The following is an 8,757-nucleotide window of genomic DNA, read 5'->3' as shown; positions in this document are numbered from 1 at the left end:
TACGCTAATAACGAGTATAAGGAAGAAGAAAATGTTTTAAAATTGATTGTGGCAATAATTGCACAACTGTTTTTGATATGATTGAACTATTGAATTGTGTATGTGAGGTGCCAATAATACTATTTTAAAGAGAGAGAGAGATGTGGGAGGAGATGCTGATCATATTATACAATTCAGTTATGAGTGATTGTTAATGGCTAATTGTGATTGTAAAAACTTGAAACTCTTATGAGAAGGTTGGCCAGTTTGCCATCACACTAGATTTTAGAATGAGTCACCTCAGAAGAAGCAAGGGGAAGGGGGATCTTCCATCAAGAATGAAGAAACTTTGAATCCCAAGATCCCGCGCATTGAATCTCCTCCATCCAGGGACAGAAAGCGGTGCCGTCAGGGAAGCAGCAGAGGAATGGCAGCAGCAGAGCCTACTCCCTGAGCATTGCTGATCTTGAATGGTCACCGATTAGCTTTCTGATAAACCCCACAATGGTGATCCACACACATATCTAAAGAACAGAACAAGGAAATGTTACATGGTTTAAAATCAAGAAAGGCGTCCATCTGGCTTGCATCCTTTTACCACACTTATTCAGTCTGTATGCTGAACAGACAGACTATAGGAAGAAGAACATAGCATCAGGACTGAAGGAAGGCAGATGACACCACGTTATTTGCTGAAAGTAAAGAGGGCTGGAAGCACTTGCTGATGAAAATCAGACACTGAGACATTCAGTATGGATTACAACTTAATGTAAAGCAAACAGAAATCCCCCCCAACTAGATCAATAGATAACCTCACGCTGAATGGAGAAATGATTGGCATTGTCAGGTTTCATTTTGCTTGGATCCACAATCAACACACCTGGGGGCAGGTTCAGAGCCCAGAGTCCTTGGGTCCAAAGGGCATGATCTGCTCCTGGCTCCTCTTTCTTGGTGGATTGAAGTCCTCCTCTCAGCTTGCTTCTACAATCAATGTCCAAGGAAGCAGCAGTCAAGAAATCAAATGACATATTCTGTTGCGCCAATCTGCTACCACCAACATCTCTTTAGAATATTAAGGAACAAAGATGTCACTTTGATGACCGAAGTGCACCTGACCCAAGTTGTGGGATTATAAAGAGACTTTTCCCCAGCTTTGTCTCCTCCAAAGACATGCCAAACATTAGGGGCTTTTTGCTAGCACATGGCGGGAGGTCAGATGCTTACAGACATCTTCCAGGACAATGGGCTACTTCTCTCTGAAGGCTTGCAACCATTAGCTTGGTTCCTGTAGGTGAGGTTTACACTCTACTGATAATGGCTCCTATGGAGATCCAGAGAACAGATCAAACCAGCTCAGTGACATCCAAATTTAGGCTGTCATCCTGCATCTAGGATCCGCCCTTCTTGTCACATGTATGCCCCCAATCTCTCCTCTTCCTATTGCGTGTGTATCCCTAGATTGTCCCCCTCTCATTGCTGTATAACCTATAGTGCAACCCCTTCCTGTGACGTATGTATTTACCTGTAATTGGTGGGCTTGCATGCCCCCCAAAGGTATATAGGCCTGGGTTAGCAATAAGATTCTCTCTCGGCTCCTCCCTTGACCTCTCATTGGCTCCCCCTCTCCTCTCCCATCCTCACTCCCCTGTTGCCTTTCCCCTTGTCCTCCTTCCATTGCCCCTCTCTCCACATGGACCACCAGTGGGGCTGAGGTGAGCATGCTACCCTGAAATGAGTCTGACTCCATTATTTCTAGCTCTCTTATGTCTCATGCTCTCAATGACTTTAATATAATATTTATATATCTCAACCATACAATTGTGCCTCTCAAACCCATGATTAGTGGGGGGGGTGGGCTGGCACCCCTTCCAACCACACCAAGTCATAGTCTTTTTGGTCACCTCATATGCATGAGAAAGCTGGACAATGAATAAGGAAGACCACAGGCAAATTGATGCAATTGAATGATGATGTTGGTAAAGAATATTGAAAGTACCATGGTCTGACAGAAGAAAAAAACAAACCTGTCTTGGAAGAAGTACAGTCAAAATGCTTCATTCTTCTATTCGCTGGACATGCTATCAGGAGGGACCAATCCCTGAAAAGACTACGCTTGACAGACGGCAGGGTCATCGAAAACGAGCAAGACCCTCAATGAGATGGATTGAAATCGTGGGGGAAACAATGGGCTCACACATAACCAGAGTGAGGAGGGCACAGGACCGGGTAGTATTGTGCTATGTGGTCTATAGGGCAGCTCTGAGTGGGAACTGACTGGATAGTACTTAACAACAACATGGATTTATCTTAGAAGAAATGAAACCAGGAAGTCTCTTAGACACAAGGTTGGAAGGATTTGGGCTCAGGAAGGACCAGTCTCTAGAAAAGGACATCATGTTTGGTCAAATAGAGCGTCAGCAAGAGAAGTCTCCGTGGAAGGGACTGACACAAGGCTTGGGACAATGGTCAGGAAGCAGGCTCAGGACAGAGCACTGTTTCCCCTGTTGTCACGAGTCAGTGCCAGCTCCTCAGCAGCCAACAACATCATCGGCAAGAGCTATCTGCGCAAGTTAACAACCCTCTCTTTAATATGGTTAGATCATTACGTTGTGTAATATATGCATTATACGTCCATAAAGCTGCTAACATTTTAAAAAGAAGACATTAATCACCCCCCCCTCGTCCCCCCCCCCCCCCCCCCCCATTCATTGCTGAGGTCGGGGCTATTTTAATTTCTTGTAAAGTCAAGCAAAAAAACCCAAAAAAAAACGACTTGTCATTTGAAATGTTCAAAACAATTAGCATCAAAAGTAAGGGTATTGGGGTTTTTTTCCACTTAAAGGAGCTATGGATTCAAGAAAATGGCACCCAAACCATGCATCAAGAGTAAAATGAGCAGGAATGCCAATGAGAACACGTTGCAAACAGGCTTCCCGAGATGGTCTCTGTGGCCCTCCGGAAAGCTGCAGAAGGTGTCTGTTTTCTCCTTTGTCCGGGTGCCTTCTGGGAAGGCTGCCAGAGCAGCTTCATGCTCTGGGGGGGTGGGGGGGGGGTGAGCGCCCATTCACTGTGAAGGGACAGACGGGTGCTGAGGTGGCTAGCCCTCAGGCCCTGGGTAAGCTGTTAGCCACTCATTGCTTGGGCTACACATTGCCTTGCTTCCACAGGCACCTTCGGAAACTCAAATATTCTCAGCGCCTCAGTTTGGCAGAGAGAATCTGTTAGGAAAAGAAACACTGAAGCCCCAAAGATGAATTTCTGCATTTTACCCAATACCACCCATGGGGGCTCTGGATAATAAGCTTTCATCAAAGACAGAGCAACCCGACCCTGGTAGGGCTGTTGGGTAAGCATTGAGTTGCTAATCACAAGGCCAGTAGTTCAAACCCCACTAGTTATTCCTAGAGAGAAAGCTGCCCCCCTAGAGAGTTACAGCCTCAGAAGCTCTAAAGCTTCGCTCTGTCGGGACCAAGTCGATGGCAGTGTAACAGGTCATGAAAAGCATTATAGCGTAGGGTTTAACAAAATAGACGGTTTTGAATCCTATTTCTGCTACTTATAAGATGCCTGACTTCAATTACTTAACTGATTTGCGCATTGATTTCTTCTGCCATAAAGTGGGCATGAAAATAATTAGAGTCCTGGTGGCACTATGGGATAAGAATTGGGCTGCTAATTGCATGGTCAGAAGTTCAAGCCCAGCTGATGCTCCTTGGAGAAAAATGAGACTATCTTACTTCTATAAAGACTTAGTCTCAGAACCCCTAAGAAGCAGTTCAACTCTGTTCTATAGAGTTGCTCTAAGTTGGAGTCCACTCAATGGCAGTGGATTTGGAGGGGAGGGGGGGACGCCTGGGGCAGTGCATGGGTTTGAAACTAAAGATTAAATAAATGGAATTCACATAATACACATAAAATATACATAACACATGCTATTCATTACCATTGATAAAGCTCCACTTATGGTAATCTTATGGGACAGAATAAAATGTTGCTCAGTCCTGCACCATCTGCAGTGATTACTATGTTTAGGTCTCTTGTGCAGTGTCTTCCAGCCTAGAAGGTTCATTTTACAGAATTATACTGGATACGATTTCTCTTGGAGTTAGATCACCTCTCTTCCTAGTTAGGCCTCTCTTCCTAGTCTGTCTTAGCCCAGGAGCTCAGCTGAAACTTGTCTACCATGGGCGATCCTGCTGGCATTCGGAATACTGGTGACATAGCTCCCAGCTTCGTAGCCACATACAAGGAACCACAGTACCACACACTGGGAGACAGGTGGTATGACACATCCCCAACCCACGGCCATGGGCATGGAGTCCACGCTGACTCATAAAAATCCCATAGAAGGTTTCCGAGATGGCAAATCTTGAGGGGAGCAGACAGGCTTGTGTTTCTCCCTCAGGGCAGCTGGGGGAGCTGCATTGTCATCTCTGTGGTCAGCAGCCCAGCTGACCTGTCAGCACCACGGGGGTTTCTGGGTTGGGACACATTGAAAACACACAAAAATTCACTGCCGTAGAGTGGACTCCAACTCAGTGACCCTACAGGACAGGACAGAACAGTCCCTAAGGGTTCCTAAGACTGCAACTCTGTGTGGAAGTAGAAACACGAGCTGTTATTATGAGGATTCTTAAGATCCTCTCAGAGCTTGCTCTTCAAAGGGTGGTCCTGAGTGCACCAGCAACACCAACACCACCTCGTTAGAAACTCGGAATTTCAGACCTCACCACAACCTGCTAAACCAGACGACACAACCAGGCCCTGGGGGATTCCCCTGCATGCCATTGGCTTGAGAAGCCTCTCCCTGGAAGCTTCCCCTGGGTGGGGTGGGAACAAACCATGGAGTCTTCCGCCAGGATGCCCCCTGAGCCTGCAGGGAGGGTTGCCAGGTGGTTATCTAATGAGTTTTATGATACATTAAATCTTCCAGACCTTACGGCAATTTGACCTTGGAGAAATAACTTTTTTTAAGGTAGCCCAAAACAAGTCAACTCAAGCGACTAATGGGATTAGCATGGTGATGTTGAAATCAGAGTTGCACCACGTGAGGCACTTACCCATCAATCACGGCTGATGTCCTCCTGGCTGATTATGGCACATTGTTTCGTCAAATTAAACACCAAAGGGATGTTGTAAAGGCAGCATATGGTCCTCTTTCACAAGTAGTTAGCTTGGCATTGAACAAGCAGCCGTATCGTGACTCCCCCCACCGTGACCCCCAAATGTTCTAAATCAATGCATTGAGGGTGTTTGCTTTGGCAAAACAATGTCTCATAAAAGTGGTTGCTTTTAATTGCAGCCTTGCCATTGTTGGAAGCAAAGGCACGTTGTGAAGGAAGGAGTAGAAGGCGTGGTGTAGGGAGGGGAGAGAGGAGCTGTCTGTCTTTTCCTGTTCCCCACCCCAGGGGCAGCAAGCAAGCCCTGGAGGAGACATGGGGTCACCCGTCCCTCTTCTCACTCTCAGAAAGCTGAACTGTCCCCTCTGCTTGGCAAAGAGAAGGTCCTGAGTCGGGTAAGCAGCCCTTGATGAAACCTACCTGTGTGTGCTGGCAGAAAGGCCTGGCCATCAGCTTTGGAAAGGTCACCACCTCCGAAGCCCTATGAAGCGCAGTTGTACTCGGCCTGTATGGGGTCGCAGGAGTTGGAATTGATTTGACAGCCACAGACACATTTGGGTTTAGGCTTTAGAATAAAAGCCGGCATCTCTGCATGTGGTCTACAGACCTGCTGGAAGGCAGGCTTTATTCTTTTGGTCAGGAGAGTTCAGGGAGCAAGCACTCCTGGAAGGAGGAGCCAGTCAAGAGGTAAGCATAGCCAGTTCCCGGTGCTTTCTCCTGTTGTTCTTTGCGGGGGAAAGGCCAGCCCCCCACAACTAATTGTGGGTTAAGTAAGCGCAATTGCACGGTTGAGATATATAGATAGTGAGATAGAGATAGAGATATATTATAGAGAGCATGAGAGAGAGAAGAGAGATTGAAATAATGGAGTCAGACACATTTCATGGCAGCATGCTCACCTCAGCGCTGCTTGGTGGTCCCGGTGGAGATGGGAGGGGAGGAGAGATGGGGAGGGGAAAGAGGACAAGGGGAAAGGGAACAGGGGAGCGAAGACGGTGGGAGGGGGAGGGGGAGCCAATGAGAGATCAAGGGAAATCTTTATTGCTAACTATGACTTATATATCTTTGGGGGGCGTGCAAGCCCACCAATTACAGGTAAAGTCATACGTCACAGGAAGGGGTTGCACTATAGGTTATATAGCAATGAGAGGGGGACAATCTAGGGATATACATGAAATAGGACGGGGAGGGATTGGGGTATACATGTGACAAGAAGGGCGGATCCTAGATTCAGGATGGCAGCCTAACTTTGGATGTCCCTGAGCAGGTTTGACCTGTTCTCTGGATCTCCATAGAAACCACTATCAGCAGGGTGTAAACCCACCCTACAGAGGGACCAGACTAATGGTCGAAAGCCTTTAGGGAAAAGTAGCCCATTGTCCTTAACAGCAAGGAGTGGGCTCCATCTGTGGTGGGCCCAGGCAGTAGTCTGGCAACTGAATGCCTTCTGGGAGGATACTTGATAATCATTTACCATTAGTTGCAAGCAGTGTCCTAAATCTAACATATATTTGGGGGAGAAAACTTGGTAGAAATCTTTCTGTTTCCCACAGTTCTTGCTGTTGGCTTCTAGCTATCGGCCGGCTCTTAGCACAACGGGATAAATGACTGCACGTCTGTGCCAGCCCCAGGACTGACTGGAGTGGATCCCTAAGATCTTTAGGGGGTTCTTTCAGAAGTAGATCACCAGGCCTGTCTCCTAGTCCATCTTAGTCTAGCTCCACAGAATCCCTTTCAGTATCACAGTAACGTGGCAGCCTGCACTGCCGTCACATGAGGCGAACTGGCCGAGAACTGGACTCCCGTCTTCCTCAAGGAAGGAGAAGGGCCACTGCTGCTTCTCAGAGTGGGTGAGGCATGGTGCCGGTGGCATTGAGACGTGAGGCCAGACCAAGCCTGAATTCCGCGAGAAAGTCATTAGACAGCATGAGGAGCAATGTTTGGTTGTTATTTTGTACCTCGTGGCTGCCCTTTCCTCCAAGGAGCGTGTGTGCTCCGATGTGTAATTAGCAAGCGCAATTCTCACAGTGCCCCTGTGAACTTGGCATGGAGCGGTCCTGGAGGCACCAAGCCACTTCAGCCATCCCCTCTCTTCCAACTGCATGTCCCCTCCCGCTCCTTTGAGTGTGCGGCCAACATAAGAGGGCTTGACCACCCGTGGTTCAGGGGTCATCAGAGCCTCCTCCTCCTGCCTTCTGGTTTGTCTGTGCACCTGTGTTGCATCTGACCACACAATTAACACTACCTGGGGGGTGGGGGTGGGGGTTAGCATTGAGTCTGTAGCCCCTTTATATCTCTGCGCAGAGGCAAACACAACCAAGTGAGCGGGGAATCATTGACTCCTAGACTGTAAAGGGATCTTAATTTATTATTATTATTCAAAATCAAGAGGCAGGTGTTTTAATTTTTTTAATATCAGAAGATCAACATGAAAAATGAAAACCTTGTCTACTATCTCCCTGAGTGCTCCTCAGAGACAAGGACGGCAAGACTTCATCTCACGTACTTTGGACATGTTTTCAGGAGAGATCAGTCCCTGGAGAAGGACAGCATCCTTGGTAAAGGGGCAGTAAAAAGGGGACGGTCCTCAAGGAGATGGAAGGACACGGCGGCTGCAATGGGCTCGGGCACAGGAACAATGGTGAGGGTGGTACAAGGGTGCTGTGTTCTGTTGTGCACAGGGTCGCTACGGGTCGGAACCAGCTCAATGGCACCTACAGCAACAACATGCCCCTGATTATCTCTGCCCCTATCTACCCTCCCCAGAACCATGACTAGCATGCCGTGTGTCCTAAAATTGGTCATAAACGTTGTCTGACTAACTTCCATGGGGATATTGGAATCTCCTCTGCAGTGCAGAGAATGAGTCCAAAGCCCCCTTAGTCTCATGAGAAACCCCACAAATAGCAAGAGTCTAGACTTTATCCCGATTTTTTTTAAGCGCCTGTAGGATTTTATAGTTGCACAAACCAACTGCCACCAAGCCAACCCTGACTGAAGAAACTCAAGGTATGTCAAAGGAGGATTGTCAGTGGCTGAGTTTTCAGAATTAACTCGCCAGGGCTTGCTTCATTCAGCAGTTCGCTTGTGCCCCCTAGGCAGGGGCCCCACAGGCTTGCAGGAGGTACCATTTCACCATCCAAAAATGTTCAGATTTTTAATGATCCGCCTTGCCACTCTCCTATGGGGGTAAGGTGGGAGGCATGCCAAAAGCAATGCGTCACTAAGTATCTGAGCACTGGTGGTGCTGTCTGCTAAGCCTTGAGTTGCCATCAGCAAGATCACCAGTTCAAACTCACCAGCCCTCCTGAGGGAGAAGGAAGAGGTGGGATGTCCCTGTAACAATTGACAAAGCATTAAAAACCCTGTGGAGGGCCATCAGGAGTTGGCCAAGACTCCGTGGCAGCTGTGGGTGGGTTGGACAATGGAAGGAGCAATGTCAGCGGCCTCAAAACCCCATGACATTTTCTTTACCCACATGACATTGTTCCTATTGTTATTGTGTGCCTCTAAGTCGATTCCAATACATCACAACCCTTCTGGCAGAGTAGAACCACCCACAGGGTTTCCCAGGCTCTGATCTTTGCCGAAGTAGACGGCCAGATCTTGTCTTCCTCAGAGCCAATGATGGGCTTGAAGTGCCAAACTTGCCGTGAGC

The sequence above is a fragment of the Echinops telfairi genome, unplaced genomic scaffold (genome assembly GCF_000313985.2).
Source record: "Echinops telfairi isolate 266 unplaced genomic scaffold, ASM31398v2 ScPeMD7_7469;HRSCAF=8507_0, whole genome shotgun sequence".
Taxonomy (NCBI): Eukaryota; Metazoa; Chordata; class Mammalia; order Afrosoricida; family Tenrecidae; genus Echinops; species Echinops telfairi.
This window is presented reverse-complemented; position numbering follows the sequence as displayed.